At 41.5% G+C, this 25,160-nt stretch overlaps 1 protein-coding gene across 3 annotated transcripts in view; it reads right to left on the reverse strand.

Annotated features, from left to right (window-relative positions):
• The window catches only part of GLIS3 (GLIS family zinc finger 3), an 800,422-nt gene that overhangs the window by 14,403 nt on the left and 760,859 nt on the right, over window positions 1-25,160 (reverse strand). The window lies entirely within an intron of this gene.

Genomic DNA, 25,160 nt, shown 5'->3' on the forward strand with positions numbered 1-25,160 from the left:
CACATAATTGCATAAAGAGTTCCAATTTTTATATGCCGTTGGTGGATGAGTGGGAGAGCAGGTACTCTTTGTTGCTACCTTTCCTAATTTCTGTACCTGTGTAACGGTCAGCACCAGGACTGCTCTGTGTGTTAAATGGTTCCCCCGCTGGCGACTTCTCCCGGACGTCAGCTGGCAGCTGGTGCTAGCCGTCTCCGGCTTCTCCCTGCAGCGTTCCCGGCTGGACGCCTGGTGTTGGGCGCCTTGTGTTAGGCTATCTCCGGCTGGTTCCCTTATTTTTCCTGTGTGGTCGGGCGGTCAGGCTTTCTCCTCCGGTTCCGGGATTTGTGGTTATTACCTCTAATAAACGCTAGTCCAATGCGTTTCGGGCAGCAAAGCATTGGACTAGGATGGTTTTAGAGTAATTCAATGATCCTTTTTATTAGAAAAACCTTATTATGATGCTCCGCATAATGTTTGGATACACTGCGTGAAAGTCCCTTTTTGATGTTGAGGATATGTTCTGAAATCCTCGTTTTCAATTGTATCTTTGTGTGGCCAATATACTGATGGCCACAGCGGCATTCAAGCAGATAAATTACCCCTTCAGTATGACAAGTGATTCGTTCCTTAATTTTATATTTCTTTTTTTGTTACATTTGATTGAAATTCTCTTATTGGACGTGTAGAATTTTCTTTTGTTTTCCTACATGCTATGCATTTAAGCCAATGGTAACTGTTATTGATTTCTTTGTTTTGTCCATTTTCCTGTCTGACGAAACTTGTCACTAGGTCTTGTCTTTTTGCTCTTTTATAAATAATTCGAGTATGTTCACTGATATATGGCTGGAGGATTTTATCGAAGTGTAAAATATTCCAGTGTTTTTTAAGTATTGTTTCAAATGCACAATGCTGGCTATTGAATTGTGTAATAAATGCTGTATCAAGGTTTTCTTTTCTCTCCCTTTCGACTGCAATTGAATATACCCCTATGTAAGTATCCTCTTTCCAAGAATCTATTTCTTTGGTTGCGGAATACATTTATTTTCTGAAGAAATAATCTCAAAATCTCAAAAACTTTGAATATGGGAATCAATTTTTGTAAATGACAACTTATTACAATTAGCAATATCTAGGACTAAGTCCCAATAGTCCAATCTGTTATTATCTAATCTATTAGCAGATCCCAAGATTGTTGTAAAAGTATTGAAATATAATGGACTGAATACAATTTAATATATTGTTTTATTATTTACTTTATATGGTGGATGGTATAAATAAATAAAAAAATGTTTTTTGTCTTTTCATATAAGTTAAAATATACTGTCACTTCATAAGTTTCACAATAAATAAGTATGTTTTGTTACCGACTATTTATTTTACCTTTCCCATAATAACTTTTAGTAAGTTTTGCAATGTCCAAACCTTCCTGTTAGTCAAAGTAAGTTTTTTGGAAGGTGAAATTGGAATAAAACTAATTATTGCAAATCGAAAAGTAAATATTACACTCAAAGGGCGGTAGCCAATTAAAATGTGAAAGCTAACAAGTGTATTAATTAAGAATCCATGTCCTGTTTTAAAAAGGACATATTTGAACAAACAGCATATTTACCTTCAAATTCAAATTACTTATGTTTCAGAATCCTTTGATTGGAAAACGTAACAAAATGCAAGAGGCATGCAGACCCTGTGTCAGATGTATACTTCATCTCACAACATATTTATCAGGGAAAGGGGAAACAATATAGTATACCCTATTTATATGTAGAAATAATGTTTCATCACAATAAGCAATCTGCATTCTCATCATGCAGATTTCAGTCTTTTCTGTGACTTAACCCTTATCATGGAAACCTCCATTTAATTAGTGTTCTCTTCATGCAATTAGAGAGATCTGAGGAGAACACTGAGATGTAAAACTATTCTACTACCCATGTCCAGTGAACCAGGGCCGTCTTTTCGTATGGGCTCAATGGGCTCTTGCCCAAGGGCCCCAAAAGAATAAGGGCCCTAGGCTGATAGCTGAGGGCCCCCTCTTTCCAGGGGTACCAGATTTTTTAAAATCGGCCCTGGGGAACCAGAGATATCTGACTTGAAAGCAGTGGTCCCCATCCAAGCCTGTTAATTGCTCTTCCCAGCCAGATATTTCGGGTTCTGTCTGACTTTGAGTATTTCTAAGGGTATAAGCCAAAAGCCGGGACTCTCCACTTTTAGTGGACACTGGCAGCTTGTTTCTACTATGCCCAGAACCAGAGATATCAGCCTTCAAGCAGCTGGTCCCTGCTCCAGCTCCACATGCCTAATATGCAGTTTTAGATTTTCGTTGGTGAATTGCTCTGGCTCCTGAACTCTGATCCCCAAGTCCCCAGAACCTTCTGAAAGGTGGAACTCTCTAGTATTTTATTCCATTCAAAGCTAAGAAATATATTTTCAGGAACTTGAGATATCTGCAGTCAAGCAAGCTGCCCTCCCACCGTAAAATGATATTAAGCCCACTCCACTAGCCACCCCTCCCCTACGTATTAAACACCCCCTACCACCCTAGAAGTAATGTACCAGGGCTTCTTTATTCAGCACAATGACTACTTCTACAGTTTAGCCCATCTGTGCAGTAAAGGAGTAATTAGCAGAAATCACTGCTTCTGGTCCTACATGCTGAGCAGAAGATAGAACACCCCCTACTGCCCGCGGGACATCAAAGCTGCTGCTGATAGCTCCTCCCACCCCTTCCGCTGGAGCATGGGTAGGGGGCCCAATGCATTGCTGTGCCCAGGGGCCTACACTGCTGTTAAGACGGCTCTGCAGTGAACCACTGGGGTGAGCATCTAATGAATGGCACCAAACCTGCCTTGCTCTGCTTGTAGCATATACCTGTTACTTGAGTGTATATTGCCTATTTTCACAATATACTGTACATGCTCTAGAACTATGTGCAAGTAAGTACAGGCCATGCAGATGAACTGTCATCATCTACATTACATCTAGCATCCAGCATTGTTTCGTAGATAGATTTCACCAAGGGCGTACTAGTGCAACTGTAGGGGCTATGAAGAGATTGGCATAAATATAAGTACGCTTGTTTTCAGACGTATCTTTTATATCTAGTATAGGTTAAGTGCACAATAATGATAATGGTTAGTGCATAAGATGTGTATAACGCTTCATACAGGCGAATATACACATTTTATTTCTCTGCACACAGTTTGGTAGAACATGTGCCAGATTTCTCACCAACTCTACATCAAGCTATAATAAGTTCATGCAAGAGCTCCTTTATAGCCCTTTGCCCCTTCTCTGGATGAGGGACACATGTAAATGATAGAACTTCTGCAAGATGGCAGAGATGAGCAAGTGCTTGGTGAATCAGAAATTATTATTTATGTGCAGTACATACAATAACATTTGAAAGGAGAATTCATTTCCAGCCACAGAAAGCACACTCATGTTTTCAGAGTGATGGAAGACATAAAGTATGAAAACTATGAGAAAGATCAATGTGGGAATGGAGTGAATGACATAGCCACAGAAATTCCATAGCACTGTGAATGCAGTGAGAGGAGCACTCAGGGAACATTTTGGATCTGAGCATGGTAATAGTGGTTAAAAGACACGTGAAAATGTCTGTCTGATGACAGCAGATGCATGAGCTCATACAACTGGAACAACCTAAGTTCTTACAATCTTATTTATTTAGAAACTGACATTTAGAGGAAGCAAGGGGGATTACAAGTATGAAGTTGGAGACAAAGGGAGTGGAAATTACTCTGACATGTCACCTATTACAGGCTAACAGAATAACTGATACAATATAATGTTGCTTTCCACAAGGAGCTGCGTGAGTGTGCCTGACATGGTGCAAGCCGCAGAAATATGTATATAAACATTATGCTATAACTTATCTCAACACAGTTTACATTTATTTTTTTCCACAAATTCTGCTTGACATTAATGAAGATTTATGGTGTTTTATATACAGTGATTCAAAAATCCTATACAAGTCCCAATTAGAGAAAAGACCTCCTTGTTTAATCATTGTCTTAGTGTCAGCTTCCCCTTCTAATGTCTGTGGTACTGTGTGTAAAGAGGAAAAAGGAGATGAAGGAGCCATTTTCAACATTAGTTATGGAATTTTAAAACCAAAATGTCCCTATTAGTGTAGATGTTGTCGGCAGGGGGACAACAATAGTAACTGCAGTCCAAACAGGCTGCATGATGCAGCTGGTAATGTCATATGGGCGATGACCAGGGCTCTCTGTGGTTATAGGCTGTATTTTCAGGCACATAGCAAGCAGCACAAATGCTAAATTCCCAACACAGATACTACATAAATCTGTGCTATGTGTTGGAGACTTAGGGCTAGAAGCAATCACCCAGGGCAATTCAAACGCAGCCCGCAAGCTGCACTTACTGCAGATTTCTGTTAAAACCCTCTGCAGGTGCAAACAGAAATCTGAGGTAAGTAGGGCTTTCTGTCCTTACAGTGGCTGCACCACGTTAATCCATAGCTCCATGCAAATTACCCGGAATCTATGAGTAAACGTGCATTAGCCATGGGCTCCCCGCATGATCAGATGTGCTTGTAATTGAATCCAAGCTTTGATACATATCATCCATAGTTTGTCTCATGATTTCCTCATCTGTTTAATTTTTTATCACTGTGGCACGTCTCATTCCTTTACATACTTTGCCTGTCTCATACTCTCCTTGCTTCAGTCTGTTTCCACATTAAGCTTCCTGTGCTCTATAAAGTAATCACTGAAGAGGCTTACCAAAATTAAGGCTTAGGTGTAGTACTGTATATACATACTCAGGGAACCTGTGGCTGTCCAGCAGCTGTGGAACTACACATATTCACATGTCCTGGCTATGCCTCCCTCTAAACTTAGAACAGCAATAACTGGCTTTACTAGTACTATATTAGTAATACTTCTCCTGTCTTTATCAAGTAGCAGCCTCATGAGACCCCACCACTTGCCTAGTACCTGTACAGCTGTGTGCAAGTGTGAGGAGTATGCTGGGCAGTGGTTGTTTATGTGGGGTGGCTGGGTCACAAGCATTCATAAATGATGCTCTGCTCCCGGACTCAATATCTTTCACCTGCCTTTATGTGCCACGTTAGCAGTTTAGTTATCCCCTGAGAAGTTGAACGACACATCTTCCAATACAGCACTGAATGAGGCCAGCAGCATAGACATCGCAGGAAGAAGAACTTACTACAGATGCCTGGGAAGGAACGCAGGGGCAGTCACAAATTGTTCACCTACAGTATGAAAACTCCATTGACACAGACTCTCCCATGCTGAATAAGTATATTTTTTCATAGGCACATGTATTTCATTTACTGCCCAGCCTCTGTGTGGTGCAACCCCCCACCCCCTTATGCTGGTGCCCAGGCAGCTGCCTAAAGGTTGCACCAGCCCACCCGCGGTAAGCACCACGGCTGAATGAATCTGTCCCTTAGAGTTTAGGTAAACTACTGTATACAAGAAAACAGTATGTTTCCTAGTGCTGATAAATACAGCAGGGCAGAGCCCCCATATAAAGCGTACTTGTCTATTCCCAGCTCACCTCACCTAGCGGTGTTGTGCAGGAAAGAGAAAAGGCAATAGGGCCCCTTCATAATGTTTTATAGGGTTCATTTATTCCAAGTTTCCCTCCTGAGCGTTGGCACCTACTGTTACAATATTCCACCCATAAATGCAGGTGCTCCATCACTAGCTGTGTCAGCGTAGAGGTTTATCCTTCCAAAACATTTCAAACACAAGGAACGTTGTTTGTATGCAACTTTTAACTATTTTTTAAACAGCATTTGGGCTGCAAGCCCATATTCCCAAGATTTCCTAAACCATTGGTTCTCAACTTCAGCCCCCAAGTTTTCCCAAGACCTGCTGGTGGTACTTAAGGACTGGAGTTGAAATACCACTGGCTTAACAATTAGTGCCTTCACAAAAAAGTTTATATTTTCTAATATACTGTATACTGGAAAATGTAATGATAACATCAAAATATTATATTAACTAACATTTAATAACTTACATTCATTATTGTTATCACATTTTAAATACATTATTGTATTTAAAACTACCTTGGTACTGTACATTAGTGGATATTAAAGAATAATGGTGGTAACAGATTTTTTCAATTTACGATTGAACTGCATTAGTACACGTAACTTTTCAAGTAAGGATCAAAACGTTTTCTTTATTGATAAGTAGTAGTACAGCACTTTCTTTATTTGTCCTTTTTTTGTTATCGTTACATACAATTACTTGAAAACAATTCTCCAAGTTTGTTTTGTTGAATTATTTCCAAGTCCAAGAGTTCCGGACATCTTATGTTTTTAATTGCTGTAACTATTTAAACTTTGCAAAGCTTCATACCAAAAAATAACCTTTAATTATTTTCTGCTATACATGCTGTCAAACCCTGACATTTACAATGCAAATTACATTTTGCTAAGGATGACATTGCCAAGTTTTCAGTTTTTGCTATTCTGTGAATGTAGGCAAGGCAATTCTTGTAGAAAAAAAACCTGATGAAACAGCATGCATAAATAATGATGATTACAAAGGTCATGCTTCAGCGAGAAAGTTTGTTAACAGGCCCCGGTGTTTAACTTATATAATGGGAAAACATTTCATGCTGTTATTTTAATCGCATTAGAACTGTTTTCATATACTGTATATTTAGTGTAACATTGAATACGATGTATTTAAGAACGTACAAAAAACCCTTGAAACGTGAAACAAAAATGAAACAAAAGGTATATGAACTATTGAAGGCTGTACAAAACCAGCCCGGACTATCTAGACTTAATTCACAAAAATGTTGGTCTAACTACTGTAGGAATAATTAAAGGAAAACCTAGACTGGTCAGCAGTGACAAAATGGACTCAAATCAGTAAAATTGCTTAGTCTTGCCTGTAACTGAGAACACAGAAAAACAAGAACGCAAGGTTTACCTAATCCCACACCTTTTAGTTTAATAGACAGAGCTATATATGCCAGATTAGATTTGCCTTGAGCAGCACCATTTTCAGTACAAGTGCACATATTAATTAAATGTTAGACTTTTGTATGAGCAGCATCACACATTATATCCCCTGTGAACCCACATAAAGGTCAATTAACATCTACAGTTGTGTACTTATGTGGGCATGCTTATTTGCAAACACTCGTGGACAACATAATATGTTTTAGGATGTGCATTTGTGTCTGGACCCTGCTAGCGTCTGACTTTGTATACTGCCCATCATTGATTTAGAACTTTTTACCACCCGCATTTTATGTCTTTTTTTTCTGACTACTAATGTTTGACCCTTTCTTTTTATTCTGATTTTGTACCAAGCTATATGTCAATAAAAACAACTACTCTTACTGGCATTCTGTTGTCTGGACTCATATCATCCTTACTAATAAACACATATGGCTTGGGTACCTACTTGGGGTAACTTAGTATTGGCTGGCATATTGATGTCTAAGGGAAACAGGGGCTGCTACAGTACTAGTGAAGTTCAAGCAAAGCCTGGCCTTTGATGTACAGTATATGAATGGATTATGGGCAGCACACTTAGGACCTGAAAATGAGTGAGATGCAATGTTGATATGTGACATACAGTCAAGTAATGTTTTGTACTGCGCATGCGTCTGTCACAATGCACAAGCATCTGGAGTGCACAGACTCACAGTCTCACAGGGTTGGGTATGAAATACCAGCAGTTGGGATCCTGACGGGCAGAATACCAACACATCCCGGTAAATATTTTTACCCTAACCCTACACCACCACTCCCGCAGCCTAACTTTAACTGTCCTCCCTGCAGCCTAACCCTAAACACCCCCCCAGCTTTACTCTACCCCACCCCTCCCGCAGCCAAACCCTAACCTCCCTCGCATGCAGCCTAACCCTAACTGACCCCTTCCACAGCCTAACCAAAACCAGCCCGCGCCCTCACAACCTACTGCTAAACCTCCCCCAAATGCCTAACCCTTACCCCAACCCCTGTACTTACCTCTGGAATGTTCCGGGATGTGTCGAGATTCTACTGTTGACCTTCTGGCTGTCAGGATACTGCTATTCCTAAATGTAGTTCAGGTGGATGTTGAATCAAGCAAAAGTTGAACTTGTGTCGATCATATGTGTGCTGTCCATTGTCATATCGACCTTTTGTACCTGTCGACCTTTTAACTATGACGACCTAATGCATATCGACAATATGGTGTCAACCTATTGATTGTCTATCTAGACATACATCGGACCCCGCAGAGCAATACAGGCAAAAGATGCACACATGGACACTGCACTGTCTGACACAGAATCACTCCCTTAATCAACACAAGTAGTACATGCTATGAGACACTCACATGATATCCTACTTCTGTTTTATTAACACCTTTTAATTGCACAAAAAGTTTATACATATAGAGGGGTCTATAATTGAAGCTATAAAAAGAGTGGAGAAGTGAGCCAGTAGACAAGTTGTCCATGGCAACCAATCAGTTTTTAAGTAACATTTGTCAAGTGCATTCTATAAAATTATATGTAGCAGCTGATTGGTTGCCAAGAGCAACTTCTCCACTGGCTCACTTCTCCACTCTTTTTACTGCTTCACGATTAGACCCCATCACAATGTTGCCTTTTCAGAAAAGGCAAAAAAAGTCTGGTAAGATGGGCAACAGAACATGCAGAGCATAATACAGAACAGTGCATACAGTAGTTTAGATGACATGATGATATAAATTAAGAAATTGGTCACCTATATAAACAATAAATCATTTCGAAAACAGAAAAAAAGATAAACAGTATTAGGCCTGTGAGTCAGAAATGATGTATATGGCATTCTTGGTAATGGCTTACAATAACTTGAACACTGGATACTGTATCATTGAATAGACAAGTCAGTAAATTAGCTACTTTTGGTTTTTCTGTATAACATGTGTATGCCCTAGAGGTGAATTCCTAAGAGAAGAGAAGAGCAAGATGTCTGTAATTCTTAGAAATAGGTGCAGTGATCCTTCCAGAGTAAGACTCACTCCTGATTATTACATGGAGCAAAATGTGTTGGCAATTATTTGGAGGGGAAAGAGAACTGGGATTTATTATTGGCTTCCATTATCTCATTTTTGGGCGCTATTACCCAGAGTTTTAATCCCTTGATCACATTAATTAAGATGTTAACTATAACTGGGTATGTTTCATTTTGGTGATAATGGAACTGATAATGATCCATCTCCTGATTTATGAGATTATCCTAATCTTGACAGGTATGACTATGCATGGAACATATCATTAGTAAGAACTACTGATCTAGACCATATGTATTGTATAGTATTATTCATTAAAATTATTTCTTTAAGGTAAAGACCTTGTGCTAAAGTTGTGCATGGGTGCCAATATGACTGACCTTAGCAACCTATTTACCCACTGCATGACTCTCAAAACCAAAACTACATGTCAAATAATTAAGCTAGTAAAGCTAGTAAAATCAATAACAATACACTGAAAGCCGAATAACACAATGAAGATACAACAGTTGTATTTTTCTTTCAACCTGAACTTGGTTTCAGTTCAAATTAGGATGAGCAACAACTCTTTCTAAGGAAATACAAATAGAGAAAACATACTGTATAGGCACATCAAATCTCAGAATTACATATAATTGAATGTTTTCCCATGTAAAAATACAAAGAATAAGAGACGTATGGTCTATTTACTACGCCTTGGAGAGTAAAAAAGTGGATGGAGATAAAGTACCAACCAATCAGCTCCTAACTGCCAGGTTACAGGCTGTGTTTGAAAAATGACAGTCAAAAACCGGTTGGTTGGTACTTTATCTCCGTCCACTTTATCTCTCACCAAGGCTTAGTACATAGATCCCATAATGCCATATAGACCAACATTTTAACTAAATAAATATAAATACAGTATAATGATATCAACACATTAAGGGGTATATTCAATTAAGGTCGAAACTACCGTCTTGTCGAAAAGACGGCAGTTTTCGACTTTTTCAGGTTGGAAGGGGTTCCGACCTATTCAGTCCCCAGCTTTTTTATTCGACAAGTCAGGGAATTTAACTTGTCTAATAGTACGTGAATCGGCGGTATAGCTGCCGATTCACGTGCTTCTGAGGGAAACAGGACCAAATTCGACAGGTTTTGGCCTCGTTTCCGACCATCTCAGTTCGACTTAAAGAAAAGTCGAACTGAGATGAGGGACCTGAGAGGAGGAGAGGGGGGAGAGCCGCGGGGAGACGGGGGACAGCAGCGCCCCAGCACAGCGCTGCAGGAGGATGTGGCACAGCCGTCGCTCACGGCAGCGTCCACCCGGCTCTAGTAAGTGAGGTCCCACTTGTTGGAGATGGGTGGACGCTGCCGTGAGGTCTGGTCCTCCTGCAGCGCTGCTGTCCTCCGTCTGCCCGTGCCTGTCCCCGCTGGTCTCCCCAGTATCTGGTCCCTCATCTCAATTTTTTTTAAGTCAAATTGAGATGGGCGTTGAATAGCCCTTGTCGGATCCATTCCGACAAATGCATGTCGGAATGGATCCGACCTCAATTGAATATATCCCTAAGTATGACCAAAACTGGAGAGAAATACTCAAATCAACTCATAATTTCAAATCAACAAGAAAACAAATCAATTCTATAATCAAGATAAATAAAAATGGGAATGCATGCAACATAAATTACACATGCCAGAACTAATAAACTAGGTAATTTGTAAAAACTAGTTGTAAACAGCATTCCTTAGAAGCCGGAAGAAAACCTGTTGTAATTTTCTGCGCACTCCTGTTAAATAGTAGCAAACTGATCTATATTTATCTGATTTTTGAGCATTTTCACCGTTTTAACACCTGTGAATGATGAACTAACAGCAGCCACAGAATATCAAATAAAAACCAAAATGCAACATATGGAATTTTAGCAAACCACCAGATCCAAGAGATAAAGCCCCTGATGAGAAATTTTGTTCTTGCAATAAATCTGATGCACTTTTTCTTGGTGAAATATTGATGCACCGTTGGTACAAAATACACGTTTCAAAGGGATTTTTTAAATAAATCTATTCAGGGAGAATTTCAAATGAACATCCCCTAAGTGGGCCCTGCTTATCCAGGCCTCAAGATGTATCAACACTTGTGAAAATATATCATTTGTCTATGAAACATGTGTTGTTTCTTGTACGTGACACACATCTGCTAGCAATGGAGACTTTTATCAAGACACAGTTGGTAATGTATAAAAGGATAACTGGCTTCACAGTACTACTATCTATACAGTGCTCCCACTTTAAAAAAAAAAGCACACACATGCCCCCTTTATAATGCTATCCCTGCTAACAGTCTGGTATATTACATTCTAAAAAGTCCATTAAACTGTATTATTTCCATTACATGTCAACCTTCTATAACACTACTCTCCTATAGCACTCACTTTGAGAAGGCCGCTAAAACAACAGAGATGAGAGTAAAGCCCCGTACACACTGGGCGATACACTAGACAATAGGAACAATAAAACATTTTTTTTTAAAAGATCTATTGTTCATATGGTCTAAGTGTGTATGCCTGAATGATGAACGATGTGCGCACCCGCAGGTTGTTCTCATTCAGGCAGTATCTACCGAACAGGCAACTCAACATTAACTATATGGTTGAGCTGCATATTCGGGGAGTGCGGGGGATAATATCATTATGACAATAATGTGTATCATTATGACAATATCATTCATCGATAACGTTCAGTATGTATGCACTGACGATCTCTCCCTAATTAGCAATCAGCGGTATAGCACTGATTGCTAACTAGGGTAGATCGCCCAGTGTGTACCCAGCTTAAGTAAGCTTAATGTGAACACAGAAATAAAACTCCTTAGTAAGAACTACATAAAAAAAGAGCTTACTTCATGTCCTCACTACTTGAAACGTTAAATATACATACAGTATTAAAATATTAAACAGCAAATTGACTTGTATTGAGAATCGAAATTACAGCTATCAAAGAGCTTATTCAACAGGTTTACATTTGTATTAAACACCAGCCAAAGATTTTTAAATTGTTCAACTTTCAATCGAACCAGGTGAGCCTGTCGACAATTGACCATATTTGATCACCTGATTCAAATATGTTTGTTAATTTTTCATACAAATAGATATAAGTACAGACGACTTCTTGAGCGTTAATTGGATTAACCCAATGTTCACATAACTCATTTTCAGGTTGATTCTTAAGGTTCTATTCATAAAGATCAGAAATTGTGTAGTGATCGTTTTCACACAGTTTCGCCTAAGACCGTTGTGTGAAATTGCCCACTCTAGTTGGTATTCATGGAGAAACCCCTCCTGCGAGTACATCCAAAAAGCTAGATGCTTAGCGAAGCAGCTAACAGATGCCGAAGGGACATTTTCTCGATAGTTTGATATTGTAATGTGTAGAACACATGTGCCAGTGTCTTTCGTGTCACTGCTCACATTACACACATAAAATGAATAGTAAGCTATAGGAATTTGCATTAGCATCATTCATTTAATGAAACAATATTATTTTACAACATTTGTGAGAGAAGAATCAATTGTATACATTGGCCAATATACAGTTGTGCTCATAAGTTTACATACCCTAGCAGAATTTGTGATTTTCTGGCCATTTGTCAGAGAATATGAATGATAACTCACAAACTTTTCTTTCACTCACGGTTAGTGGTTGGGTGAAGCCATTTATTGTCAAACAACTGTGTTTACTCTTTTTAAATCATAATCATAACAGAAACTACCCAAGTGACCCTGATCAAAAGTTTACATACACCAGTTCTTAATACCGTGTATTGCCCCATTCAACATCAATGACAGCTTGAAGTCTTTTGTGGTAGTTGTGGATGAGGCTCTTTATTTTCTCAGATGGTAAAGCTGCCCATTCTTCTTGGCAAAAAGCCTTCAGTTCCTGTAAGTTCTTGGGCTGTCTTGCCTCAACTGCACGTTTGAGATCTCCCCAGACTGGCTCAATGATATTGAGGTCAGGAGACTGAGATGGCCACTCCAGAACCTTCACTTTATTCTGCTGTAGCCAATGACAGGTCGACTTGGCCTTATGTTTTGGATCATTGTCATGTTGGAACGTCCAAGTACGTCCCATGCGCAGCTTCCGGGCTGATGAGTGCAAATTTTCCTCCAGTATTTTCTGATAACATGCTGCATTCATCTTGCCATCAATTTTGATCAAGTTTCCAGTGCCTTTGTAGCTCACACATCCCCAAAACATCAGCAATCCACCTCCGTGTTTCACAGTAGGAATGGTGTACCTTTCATCAAAGGCCTTGTTGACTCCCCTCCAAATGTAACGTTTATGGTTGTGGCCAAAAAGTTAAATTTTGGTCTCATCACTCCAAATGACTTTGTTACAGAAGTTTTGAGGCTTGTCTCTGTGCTGTTTGGAGTATTTAAGTGGGATGCTTTGTGGCATTTGCGTAGTAATGGCTTTCTTCTGGCGACTCGACCATGCAGCCCATTTTTCTTCAAATGCCTCCTTATTGTGCATCTTGAAACAACCACACCACTTTTTTTCAGAGAGTCCTGTATTTCTGAAGTTATTTGTGGATTTTTCTTTGCACCCCGAACAATTTTCCTGGCAGTTGTGGCTGAAATTTTTGTTGGTCTACCTGACCGTGATTTGGTTTCCACAGAATCCCGCATTTTCCACTTCTTAATTAGAGTTTGAACACTGCTGATTAGCATTCTTAATTGCTTGGTTATCTTTTTATATCCCTTTCCTGTTTTATACGGTTCAATTACCTTTTCCCGCAGATCCTTTGACAATTATTTTGCCTTCCCTATGACTCAGAATCCAGACACGTCAGTGCAGCACTGGATGAAAGATGCAAGGGTCTTTCAGGAGTCCAGAAACTCACTGACCTTTTATACACACACACTGATTACAAGCAAACAGATCACAGGTGAGGATGGTTACCTTTAGTAGCCATTCAACCCCGTTTGTGTCAACTTGTGTGCATGTTATGAGGCCAAAATCTCCAGGGTATGTAAACTTTTGATCAGGGTATTTTGGGAAGTTTCTGTTGTCATTATGATTTAAAAAGAGTAAACACAGTTGTTTGACAATAAATGGCTTCACCCAACCACTAACCATGAGTGAAATAAAAGTTTGTGAGTTATCAATCATATTCTCTGACAAATGGACAGAAAATCACAAATTCTGCTAGGGTATGTAAACTTATGAGCACAACTGTATACAGATATATGTGTATGTGAGCTTGTGTGTACTGGCACAGGGATGGGGGCTAATTACCTGGACATGGGCTTGTGTGCTTGTTGGACGGGCCCAGGTCATCTCCCCTTCAAAGTATACTTACCTTACTCCGGGACGCGGGTCTTTCCTCCTCTGCACCACCACCTTCACAATGACATCTTCAGGAAGATGGTGTCACACAGTGAAAGCAAAGACTGGCACTGTCGACATTATGAATTTTGACAAAACGCATACACTTGAAATTACAAGATCAGTACAGCAGAATTAGATTATTGATCTGGATTGTCTTGAATTAATTTTGAAAATAAATTTTGAAGTGGTTCAAAGCGCTATTACTAAAGTTAAACCCAACAATGAAACTCACAACAATGTAATATACTATATTTATACAATATTCCCTATCTAGCACGGGTGTCTCAGGAATTCAGAGCCCTGATGCAGCCATTACTTGGAGCCCACCCAACTACAATGTGCACAAATACTTGGGGTCTAAATGCAGCTTCAGCAAAAGCCAATGCTGAGTGCATTCTCGGTACAGGGTACAGCAGGAGAAGCTATTGGTCCATGAAGTCACTTTTGCCATCCATCTCTAATAGAACTGTGAAGGCACACCATCTGCTCCACCATATACACCATCACCTGGCCCCTAAAGAGGTTGGACTGGCTTACAGAGATATAGGGGAAATCCTTGTTGGTCCTACTGCATGCTCCTCTGGGGGGTAAGGTTCAAGACTGTGCCCTTGAATTAAACTTTGCTCCCTTTATAAGAGGGTCAGTTACCTGGTACAGCCAGACCATTGATAAACATGGGTGCTTGTTTCTCTTCTACAGAAACTACACCAAGATTTGCATTATGGTTGGCTAAGCATCTGTGGTGGCTGGTCACACCTCCTCTGGTGACTGACCACTTTGAGCTTTTGACCTTAACAGCGTATGCATTTATTTAATCCTCACAAGCTGCTGTAAGTGGCCCTTATGCTGTGTCCAGCAGAAGGCAAGTGGGCTGTATATAAGTATGCCTGGACACCCATCTCTTCTATGTTAGGTATGGACTATTTTATTTGCAATTCTAGTATCCAGAAATCTTTTTAAACAGCAAGAACTATAAAAATAAGAATTTACTTACCGATAATTCTATTTCTCGGAGTCCGTAGTGGATGCTGGGGTTCCTGAAAGGACCATGGGGAATAGCGGCTCCGCAGGAGACAGGGCACAAAAGTAAAGCTTTCCGATCAGGTGGTGTGCACTGGCTCCTCCCCCTATGACCCTCCTCCAAGCCAGTTAGGTACTGTGCCCGGACGAGCGTACACAATAAGGGAGGAATTTTGAATCCCGGGTAAGACTCATACCAGCCACACCAATCACACCGTACAACTTGTGATCTAAACCCAGTTAACAGTATGATAACAGCGGAGCCTCTGAAAAGATGGCTCACAACAATAATAACCCGATTTTTGTAACTATTTACAAGTATTGCAGATAATCCGCACTTGGGATGGGCGCCCAGCATCCACTACGGACTCCGAGAAATAGAATTATCGGTAAGTAAATTCTTATTTTCTCTATCGTCCTAGTGGATGCTGGGGTTCCTGAAAGGACCATGGGGATTATACCAAAGCTCCCAAACGGGCGGGAGAGTGCGGATGACTCTGCAGCACCGAATGAGAGAACTCCAGGTCCTCCTTAGCCAGGGTATCAAATTTGTAGAATTTAGCAAACGTGTTTGCCCCTGACCAAGTAGCTGCTCGGCAAAGTTGTAAAGCCGAGACCCCTCGGGCAGCCGCCCAAGATGAGCCCACCTTCCTTGTGGAATGGGCATTTACATATTTTGGCTGTGGCAGGCCTGCCACAGAATGTGCAAGCTGAATTGTATTACACATCCAACTAGCAATAGTCTGCTTAGAAGCAAGAGCACCCAGTTTGTTGGGTGCATACAGGATAACAGCAAGTCAGTTTTCCTGACTCCAGCCGTCCTGGAACATATTTTCAGGGCCCTGACAACATCTAGCAACTTGGAGTCCTCCAAGTCCCTAGTAGGTGCAAGGCACCACAATAAGCTGGTTCAGGTGAAACACTGACACCACCTTAGGGAGAGAACTGGGGACGAGTCCGCAGCTCTGCCCTGTCCGAATGGACAAACAGATATGGGCTTTTTTGAGAAAAAACCACCAATTTGACACTCGCCTGGTCCAGGCCAGGGCCAAGAGCATGGTCACTTTTCATGTGAGATGCTTCAAATCCACAGATTTGACTGGTTTTAAACCAATGTGATTTGAGGAATCCCAGAACTACGTTGAGATCCCACAGTGCCACTGGAGGCACAAAAGGGGGTTGTATATGCAATACTCCCTTGACAAACTTCTGGACTTCAGGAACTGAAACCAATTCTTTCTGGAAGAAAATCGACAGGGCCGAAATTTGAACCTTAATGGACCCCAATTTGAGGCCCATAGACACTCCTGTTTGCAGGAAATGCAGGAAACGACCGAGTTGAAATTTCTTTGTGGGGCCTTCCTGGCCTCACACCACGCAACATATTTTCGCCACATGTGGTGATAATGTTGTGCGGTCACCTCCTTTCTGGCTTTGACCAGGGTAGGAATGACCTCTTCCGGAATGCCTTTTTCCCTTAGGATCCGGCTTTCCACCGCCATGCCGACAAACGCAGCTGCGGTAAGTCTTGGAACAGACATGGTACTTGCTGAAGCAAGTCCCTTCTTAGCGGCAGAGGCCATAAGACCTCTGTAAGCATCTCTTGAAGTTCCGGGTACCAAGTCCTTCTTGGCCAATCCGGAGCCATGAGTATAGTTCTTACTCCTCTACGTCTTATAATTCTCAGCACCTTAGGTATGAGAAGCAGAGGAGGGAACACATACACCGACTGGTACACCCACGGTGTTACCAGAACGTCCATAGCTATTGCCTGAGGGTCTCTTGACCTGGCGCAATACCTGTCCCGTTTTTTGTTCAGACGGGACGCCATCATGTCCACCTTTGGTATTTCCCAACGGTTTACAATCATGTGGAAAAAACTTCCCGATGAAGTTTCCACTCTCCCGGGTGGAGGTCGTGCCTGCTGAGGAAGTCTGCTTCCCAGTTTCCATTCCCGGGATGAAACACTGCTGACAGTGCTATCACATGATTTTCCGCCCAGCGAAAAGTCCTTGCAGTTTTTGCCATTGCCCTCCTGCTTCTTGTGTCGCCCTGTCTGTTTACGTGGGCGACTGCCGTGATGTTTTTCCCACTGGATCAATACCGGCTGACCTTGAAGCAGAGGTCTTGCTAAGCTTAGAGCATTATAAATTTACCCTTAGCTCCAGTATATTTATGTGGAGAAAAGTCTCCAGACTTGATCACACTCCCTGGAAATTTTTTCCTTGTGTGACTGCTCCCCAGCCTCTCGGGCTGGGCTCCGTGGTCACCAGCATCCAATCCTGAATGCCGAATCTGCGGCCCTCTAGAAGATGAGCACTCTATAACCACCACAGGAGAGACACCCTTGTCCTTGGATATAGGGTTATCCGCTGATGCATCTGAAGATGCGATCCGGACCATTTGTCCAGCAGATCCCACTGAAAAGTTCTTGCGTGAAATCTGCCGAATGGAATTGCTTCGTAGGAAGCCACCATTTTTACCAGGACCCTTGTGCAATGATGCACTGTTATTAGGAGGTTCCTGACTAACTCGGATAACTCCCTGGCTTTCTCTTCCGGGAGAAACACCTTTTTCTGGACTGTGTCCAGAATCATCCCTAGGCACAGCAGACGTGTCGTCGGGATCAGCTGCGATTTTGGAATATTTAGAATCCACCCGTGCTGTTGTAGCAGTATCCGAGATAGTGCTACTCCGACCTCCAACTGTTCCCTGGACTATGCCCTTATCAGGAGATCGTCCAAGTAAGGGATAATTAAGACGCCTTTTCTTCGAAGAAGAATCATCATTTCGGCCATTACCTTGGTAAAGACCCGGGGTGCCGTGGACAATCCAAACGGCAGCGTCTGAAACTGATAGTGACAGTTCTGCACCACGAACCTGAGGTACCCTTAGTGAGAAGGGCAAATTTGGGACATAGAGGTAAGCATCCCTGATGTCCCGGGACACTATATAGTCCCCTTCTTCCTGGTTCGTTATCACTGTTCTGAGTGACTCCATCTTGATTTGAACCTTTGTAAGTGTTCAAAAAAATTTTTTTAGAATAAGTCTCACCTAGCCTTCTGGCTTCAGTACCACAATATAGTGTGGAATAATACCCCTTTTCTTGTAGTAGGAGGGGTAATTTAATTATCACCTGCTGGGAATACAGCTTGTGAATTTTTCCCATACTGCCTCCTTGTCGGAGGGAGACCTTGGTAAAGCAGACTTCAGGAGCCTGCGAAGGGGAAACGTCTCGACATTCCAATCTGTACCCCTGGGATACTACTTGTAGGATCCAGGGGTCCTGTACGGTCTCAGCGCCATGCTGAGAACTTGTCAGAAGCGGTGGAACGCTTCTGTTCCTGGGAATGGGCTGCCTGCTGCAGTCTTCTTCCCTTTCCTCTATCCCTGGGCAGATATGATCTTATAGGGACGAGAGGACTGAGGCTGAAAAGACGGTGTCTTTTTCTGCAGAGATGTGACTTAGGGTAAAGAACGGTGGATTTTCCAGCAGTTGCCGTGGCCACCAGGTCCGATGGACCGACCCCAAATAACTCCTCTTCCTTTATACGGCAATACACCTTTGTGCCGTTTGGAATCTGCATCACCTGACCACTGTCGTGTCCATAACATCTTCTGGCAGTTATGGACATCGCATTTACTCCTGATGCCAGAGTGCAAATATCCCTCTGTGCATCTCGCATATATAGAAATGCATCCTTTAAATGCTCTATAGTCAATAAAATACTGTCCCTGTCAAGGGTATCAATATTTTTAGTCAGGGAATCCGACCAAGCCACCCCAGCTCTGCACATCCAGGCTGAGGCGATCGCTGGTCGCAGTATAACACCAGTATGTGTGTATATACTATTTTATGATATTTTCCAGCTTCCTGTCAGCTGGTCCTTGAGGACGGCCCTATCTATAGACGGTACCGCCACTTGTTTTGATAAGCGTGTGAGCGCCTTATCCACCTTAAGGGGTGTTTCCCAACGCGCCCTAACTTCTGGCGGGAAAGGGTATACCGCCCATAATTTTCTATCGGGGGGAACCCACGCATCATCACACACTTTATTTAATTTATCTGATTCAGGAAAAACTATGGTAGTTTTTTCACATCCCACATAATACCCTCTTTTGTGGTACTTGTAGTATCAGAAATATGTAACACCTCCTTCATTGCCTTTAACGTGTGGCCCTAATAAGGAATACGTTTGTTTATTCACCGTCGACACTGGATTCAGTGTCCCTGTCTGTGTCTGTGTCGACCGACTAAAGTAAACGGGCGTTTTAAAACCCCTGACGGTGTTTTTGAGACGTCTGGACCGGTACTAATTGTTTGTCGGCCGTCTCATGTCGTCAACCGACCTTGCAGCGTGTTGACATTATCACGTAATTTCCTAAATAAGCCATCCATTCCGGTGTCGACTCCCTAGAGAGTGACATCACCATTACAGGCAATTGCTCCGCCTCCTCACCAACATCGTCCTCCTACATGTCGACACACACGTACCGACACACAGCACACACACAGGGGATGCTCTGATAGAGGACAGGACCCACTAGCCCTTTGGAGAGACAGAGGGAGAGTTTGCCAGCACACACCAAAAACGCTATAATTATATAGGGACAACCTCATATAAGTGTTTTCCCTTATAGCATCTTAATATATAAGCATATCGCCAAATTAGTGCCCCCCCTCTCTGTTTTAACCCTGTTTCTGTAGTGCAGTGCAGGGGAGAGCCTGGGAGCCTTCCCTCCAGCCTTTCTGTGAGGGAAAATGGCGCTGTGTGCTGAGGAGATAGGCCCCGCCCCTTTTTCGGCGGCCTCGTCTCCCGCTCTTAACGGATTATGGCAGGGGTTAAATATCTCCATATAGCCTCTGGGGCTATATGTGAGGTATTTTTAGCCTTTATATAGGTTACATTTGCCTCCCAGGGCGCCCCCCTCCCAGCGCCCTGCACCCTCAGTGACTGCCGTGTGAAGTGTGCTGAGAGGAAAATGGCGCACAGCTGCAGTGCTGTGCGCTACCTTTAGAAGACTGAGGAGTCTTCTGCCGCCGATTCTGGACCTCTTCTTACTTCAGCATCTGCAAGGGGGCCGGCGGCAAGGCTCCGGTGACCATCCAGGCTGTACCTGTGATCGTCCCTCTGGAGCTGATGTCCAGTAGCCAAGAAGCCAATCCATCCTGCACGCAGGTGAGTTCACTTCTTCTCCCCTAAGTCCCTCGTTGCAGTGATCCTGTTGCCAGCAGGACTCACTGTAAAATAAAAAACCTAAGCTAAACTTTTCTAAGCAGCTCTTTAGGAGAGCCACCTAGATTGCACCCTTCTCGGCCGGGCACAAAAATCTAACTGGCTTGGAGGAGGGTCATAGGGGGAGGAGCCAGTGCACACCACCTGATCGGAAAGCTTTACTTTTGTGCCCTGTCTCCTGCGGAGCCGCTATTCCCCATGGTCCTTTCAGGAACCCCAGCATCCACTAGGACGATAGAGAAAAGTAAATAGTTGCTGCTGCATGTCATATACATTTAAATAATCAGGTGTATTGTATCATACTAAAGATAGGGTGATGAGCTCTTGTACACAAGGCAATGAGGAGGTGTCAGTGTAGAGGGGAATTGGATAGAACTTTCACAGCACGGCAGTTAATTAAAACACCTGTCAGTTTTTTTTATAACTTGATTTGTTTCAATTAATAGATAAATTCACTGATTAATGAGATAATTTGTTAAACAGGGTCATCAACTTTAGAAATGAGCTAGTTTTGACAAGCACTACTGTATTATGTTCATTGTCAATGCTTCAATAACTATTTCAATCCCCAGCACACTAATTAATTAGTTATTGAAGATCAGTACTTACATTTCTTTCTACATGCACTGCATGGAAAAACCTGGTTGGCAGTGATATACTGATATTTAGTCATCATGTCAGAAACTAGGACAAGGTTGCAACATATACACATGAAATTCATAATCCAGGGAAAAGAAGTCAACAGAGACAAATGGTGTGGGTCTCAGAGCAAATTATTAGCATCCATCATAAAAACTATCTGGCCTTAATTGTACACTAGTCTCATAGGAGTACAAGCTGAGAGTATGGAAAAGCTAACCCTTTCTCTGCCATAAAGACTGCAATGCTATACAAAGAATTTCAGGTCTATAACAAAAAGCATTCTACAGTACATCCACACATCAATCATGGTCTATCAACATGCTGTAAATAGCATGTGAGCTGTAACCAAGCAACAAGACATTTGCTTTTATTACTTATTATTGCTTGTCTTATGCTAGAACGATCAAAGCTAATAACTGATCAGGTTTAGAATTTGCCTCTATGACAGTACATAATAGGTATTAATAGCATATGCCTACAATAAATATATATTTAAAACTTGTTATTGTATCATAGATTTAAAGATTCAAATGTCATTGTGATCCCTCAAAAACACATTTTTCCTCTTCTATCAGGCACGGAAATAGTAAAGCATGCATGATGTTATAAATGGTGAGTGGCTTTACTCACAGCAGGTCCAACAAATCATGCTAAGTGGGGCTATGACCTTAAAACAAAGTTGTGCACTACTGCTCTACAGAGGGAGTCTTGTGCAAACAGGAACACACATTACTGCTATATCTTAGGGGAAAACACTGCAGTGGAGCTAAATATAAAGTCATTCATTTTCACACAAAATGGCTTAAGCACCAAGGCTTGATACACATCCAGTATACAAATCATTTCATTTACACCCAGACAGCACAGCACTGTTGAGCGAGCAAAACCCGCTGTTTCTCTGCTGTGATGTCATATGGCTGCTCTTGTTCCTGACTTTACTATGAGACTACGCCTGGCCAAAACGGGTCTTTTGTTGGTACGGTTTCCAAATAGGCCGTGTAGATCCAGAATTACATATGATGCATGGTTGAACTGTGATTAGTTCACATGAATGTTCAATGCTTCTAGCGTTTAATAAATACATAGGTGTGTGATACATGTTTTTTTCTCTTGATGAAAGGTTTAACAGGCTTTTCTTAAGCATAATAAACTAGTTGTATTTGTGAGCTGGTCTAAAGTCACAAAAACGAGCTGCTATGAATTTTAGTTGTGGAAGTGCACTGCAAGGGTAGACACAAAGCTTACACAATGGTGTTCCCTAATGTGCACAGCTTTTGCGCTGTGCACAAGTTCTTGATTATAATACTCCCTTAGAGGTGGCCAAAAAGATCTCTTTTCAGTGAGGGTTGATTGCACATAATGGGTCACATTTACGATTGTTGGTTGAATGTACATGTAAAATTATTAATTCAAAATGTAGGATTTATGAGTTGTACATATATTAAGATAATTTATGTGCAGTTCAAAATACTGGGTAAGTATGTTTCTGTATCAAGTACTACTATGCATTTTTGGCAAAAGGATACCTATGCGTACATTTGTAGCATTAGATATGAAAGCTTTCTTTCTTTCTTTCTCTCTTTCTGGCATTTTTACTTAAAAAAATCTGTAAAACAGCAAACAAAAAGTGTGGTCAGCAAAGACACACAAAAGCTAATGTAGATCTGTAATGTGTAGTTCACTACTCCAGCCTGGTCATGCAGCTACTGTACCTAAGGAAATCTTGTCTAAAACAATATGCACACCCTCCTAGGGAAAATCTCTAGGGCTCAGGAGCTCTTCCTGACCTCCTGGTCTGCAAGGGCTTGGGTAAAGTGAATAAAAAATGGAAGTTCCAGCCATAGTCATCAGCATGCTACAACAGCCAGGTCTTGTTGGAACATAGAGTTTCACAAACCTTATTAATAATAGAAACGTATTGACCAGTAAATCTTTATGAAAAATACTCACCAAGTCCACCCACTGGCACCTATGGTCATTTTGTGGCCATATGTGCATACTCCTAGAATGTTCAAGAGACTCACGAATTTCGATGAGTCCCAGGAGAGCAGTGAAGTCTCTCCGAGAAGTCTCTCCTGTGCAAGGACATGGCGAAGACAATTGCATCCTCATGTCCCCCCCACAAACACACACCAAAAAAACATAGTGTGATGTAGAGGTTTATGGCTATATGAAATCAAGGGTTGTGACAACACAAGACACTTTGGTGCTTCACTTGCCACTTGCTGCGGTAGGCCCATTGTGTGCACCAATACAAAGTCTGGAGCAAAGAATTCAATTTACTAAAAAATTCAATCATCCAAAAACTTGTTGCACATCTACTTCCCTAGCCGGGCCTTATTAATTCCTGGGCAAACTGACTCAGGGAACCAAAAGCTTTAAAAGCAGTCACACTCCCTGAGGCTGTGCGTGTCCCTAGAAGTGTACATACCATGGTCCGAGATTACTCATGGCAGCCCTACTGAAAGCCCTTTATTTTCATAAGTCCAGTAATAATAAAATGAGGGTGAAATAATGAGACCACTTGGACTGGACAGGGGAAAAAGTTACATTTTAATAGAAGGGAGCCTAACAGTATGTTTTACCTTTAAAATATGTTCAAAATAGCCACTCAGTCAGTACAGAAGACGCTGACCATATAAAAGCATCGTCAGTGGATGAACAATGCCATTGGATACTGGAGTTTGAAGCAGAGTTTTCAGAAAGCACAAAAGTAGGCACAATAGTTCTAAAAGAAGCACCCAGCTTTGCAGTACAGGGTTTAAAATTAACTTCTTCAATTTAAATGGGAATGTTGTGATGACAATGCCAAATAGATTAGAGGAAATTATCTCAGCAGTGATAACATTCATAAAATATACAGTAGTACTCAAAATCAAACACAATGACTATTATTAAAATGTTGTAGGTATACTGTAGTGGTGCTATATAAGTTGCCTTACAATCTATGGGTGAGATTCAAATGACATATCACGCCCAATTTCCTTTCTAAAATGATCTCCGTTATCGCGCATATTGCGCCCATAGTAATCAGGTTTACTGTGTAAAGGGTTTGGTGCCTTGCTACTCCAGGGGTAGCGAGCTGAAATAATGATACAACATCCCTGAGGGCAGAAACAGAACGAGTGTGGAAAGGGGTGAAAATAATTTAATCCCACCCAATGTGTGGGTTTTCTTTTCATGGTGTCAGGGTTACAGCTGACAATCTGTAGTGTATCTGTTCAACTTAAACAAATTCTCACTATGGCGTGAAAGTTAACGTTATTGCTTTTCTTTCTATAGCTACATTGTAACAATTATTTGTCAGTATAACCCAGATTTATCATAGCATAAACTCCCATGGAGAGTATATAGTAAGTGTCATATTTTATGTGTGCAGTCTGTTACACCATGGTTGCGCAATAAGGAGATTGTGACAGCCCACGCTAGTGTATTAGGACATTTTGCTTGCTTTCAATAAACTGCAGACTTGTTACATAATGGAAAAAATGTCATAGACCTTGTTTCACAAAGATATACAGAATGCTAATGCTGAGGCATCGATGAGTGAAGTAGGAGTCTTTTTATGATAAGCAACTGATGATAACACGTAATGTATTTTGCAGTGGTAACAGCATTATAGTCCCTAGCTCCCAGGGTATCCGGCTGATAGATTGACAGTGTATTGGTCAACAGACAATAGGTCGACACCATATGGTCAACATGCATTAGGTCACCTGTCAACCTTTTGTACTCGTGGACCTTTGGTACCTGCTGACCTAATGCATGTCAACCATTTGGTGTCAACCTACTGACTTCCAACCATAAAATAGTTGATCCATCGATACACACCCGCTCCCAGTGGCTGACATCACAGACAAACCTGAGGGAGATATACATTTCTCACAGCATGCAG

The sequence above is a fragment of the Pseudophryne corroboree genome, chromosome 1 (genome assembly GCF_028390025.1).
Source record: "Pseudophryne corroboree isolate aPseCor3 chromosome 1, aPseCor3.hap2, whole genome shotgun sequence".
Classification (NCBI taxonomy): Eukaryota; Metazoa; Chordata; class Amphibia; order Anura; family Myobatrachidae; genus Pseudophryne; species Pseudophryne corroboree.